Raw genomic sequence first — 2,882 nt, 5'->3', positions numbered from 1 at the left:
ATACTTTGGACATATTATTTTATGTAGTATTTTTCAATAATTTTACTTTAAAATAATATTATAGTAATGCTTTCAAATATTTCAGTAATAGATTTTTCTATTAGTTAACTATATATATGTTTTAAAAGTGGTCAATTTTAGTCCAAATTATTAAGACAAAGAATCCCAAAGAAATTAGTTGAAGGAGAAAAAAGGTCATTCAAATGTGGCCTAATATATCTAGCCCATAGTCATTCTAACTAGTCCAATAATGACCCACCAAATTTCTTCCAATTAATGTAGTCCATTTGTATTCTAAGCCCACTCCTCAATAGCCCAGAAAACACACCCAACAACCCAGCATTTCTATAATCTAAAGCTGCCAGCCCAACTAAACCTAACCCTAGTTCCTTTTCTCTATAGCAGTCACCCTCTCTCGTTCATCTATCTCACATGGCCATTTTTAGCAAACTCCAAAGCTTTTCAAACCTAAGTGAGGGATGCTCTACCATTTTTGTGCAAACCTTGGTAACTCCATAACGTCTCTCCAACGCTTTCCTCTCTCATCTCTATCACAAGATTTGGTCAAGAATAAGAGGCCAAAGAACTTTTGAATAAATCAGATTCTTCTACACTTTTCAGAGATTTGACTCTCAAACGGCTACAATTCAGAGACTGAAGCCGAACCCGTGACCCCCTTTTCTTTGATTTTCAAATCTCGCTCAGAAATTCGAACCCTATATTGATTTCGCCTATAAATACTCCTAAAACCTTCAGCCTAAACCAAGCTTGAGCACAGGTAAAAACCAGGCTTGAATCACCAAAAAAAAAAAATCGTGCTTCAATTTACATTCAAGTTCTAAATTTCAGTTTAGTAGTGAACAGTAGTGGATCTGAGACCTCAAAGCCTACAGTTCACTGCCCCATAAAAGGTCAGTTTTTTTCTTGTCTTTTCATTATTATTTTTCTTTTGCTTTTGCTGTCAATGTGATATTATTTGTTTCATATAGCTAGAAGTTATGATTTAAGGTCTCCTATTTTATCTAAAGAGATAGTTCTTAGGTTATTGTTATTCTGGTCACATTTCGGCAAAAAACGTGATTAATAAATATGCAATGAAGTGACCATCTAATTTTACTTGCTCTATGTCAGTCTCAATTAATTTGATTCCATGTTTTAGATACCATGTTATATAGGAAAGATTACTGAAGTGGAATTTCTATTAAGCGTCGCACTAATGAATGTTCTCTTACCTAGACATGTGTGGTCTAAATCTTGTTGTTGATGTTCTGTTATTTTGTCCAAAACTGCCCGATGAACCATGTCCATAAAGATTTCTCTTTTTTTCCATGAAAGAATTGTATTTGAACTTTCATTTTGTGGGATGCACCCTCTAACTGGTGGTCATGCTTTAGGAGTTATATCACATATTTTTATTTTCGGTTTAGAGATCCTGCATTAGGACTTTAAATTAGATAACAATATGTTTTTTTCACTTTAGCTATTTCTTATGAAAGTTTATGATGTAGATGTCCCACTTCTAATTGTTTTGTTTTCTTTCTTTCTTAGTTTCACATGAACACCGGAGCGGAAGTGTCCCACTTTGAGACTCGACGACGCTGCAGCACTATACCTGCATGGACTCAGCACACTTTTTACGTTCTCACTGCTGATGTAGTGATAAAACAACAAAATTATCCCGCGTGGGATGTTGGCGGAGAAGCCAGTCAATTGTCCTTTTGATTTCTGCGTTAATCACAATGTTGTTTCTTAATATGTTAGAATCTTAATTGTTATGTGATACTATATCAATTCAGTGAGGTGTTTACGTATGGATAATAATAGAGGTACTCATCATATCACATAGAACATAACATCTAGACATAAGGATATTAAGAATTTGGTTAGCTTGATTCAGGTTTGAGGTATTAGAATTGAACTGTAAGTGTGCTTAAAATATTGACTGTCGTCCTTTTCTTTAAACAACAACATTGGTTTTTCAACTATGGAATTGTTTTCTTATTTGAACTTTTGGAATTAGCTTTGTAAAATGAGCAAAACGTGAGTTTAACCAAATCTTCTATTAAGTTAATCTACTTTTTTACATGCACGTAGACTTGTAGAACTCTTTAGACATAACATTAAGTCTTAGCATTAATCAATTAACTTAAGTCCGGTTGGTAAACCATTTTAATGTGGATCTTAAGGAGTGCCTTACACCTTCTCTTTAAGATTAATCGAACTCTTACCTTAGAATCTCTAATGTTTAGTAGACCATACATAGTTAATAATAGATAATTTAGGGTGCCCTAACTCACCTTTTAATATAGGTAGGTGGCGACTCTTTAGTTAATAATTAATTCAAGAATCACCAATATGTTATACTCTAATTTGATCCGTGTTAAAATGGGGTATAACAATGGTAAGGGGTTAAAACCTTGTGATTGACACTATACCTTGCAAGCAAAGTGTCAAATGCCTTATTGCAGAAATGAGAACCCCCATCACTGATGATTGCTCTAGGAGTATCAAACCGAGTAAAGATATTCTTCTTGAGAAAAGCCACCACACTTTGGGCCTCGTTGTTGGGTAAAGCCACAACCTCAACCTATTTGGAAACATAATCAACGGCCACTAGAATGTATGTTTTGCCACATGAACTCACAAAGGGTCCTTGATGTCAATGCCCCACACATCAAATATGTCAAATTCAAGAATAGTAGTGAGAGGCATTTCATCCTTCTTTGAAACTCCACCTGCTCTTTGACACTCATCACATCTCTTCACAAGCTCACCTGCATCCTTGTATAATGTAGGCCAATAAAAACCACAGCTAAGCACCTTTGAAGCTGTCCTCGCCCCACCATGATGACCAACGTAGGGAGAGGAATGATAAGCATCTA

General features: G+C 35.1%; 1 long non-coding RNA gene across 1 annotated transcript; it reads left to right on the top strand.

The window, feature by feature from the left end:
- The first annotated feature begins 428 nt into the window (after positions 1–428).
- Positions 429–1,811, top strand: LOC107787945 (uncharacterized). Its single transcript, XR_001648512.2, has 2 exons — positions 429–911; positions 1,549–1,811. It is a non-coding gene; the product is annotated as an uncharacterized LOC107787945 (long non-coding RNA).
- Positions 1,812–2,882: the final 1,071 nt, after the last annotated feature.

The sequence above is a fragment of the Nicotiana tabacum genome, chromosome 16 (assembly GCF_000715075.1).
Source record: "Nicotiana tabacum cultivar K326 chromosome 16, ASM71507v2, whole genome shotgun sequence".
Lineage (NCBI taxonomy): Eukaryota > Viridiplantae > Streptophyta > Magnoliopsida > Solanales > Solanaceae > Nicotiana > Nicotiana tabacum.
Note: the sequence above shows the minus strand (reverse complement) of the source record. Positions and strands in the feature narration are given on the sequence as shown.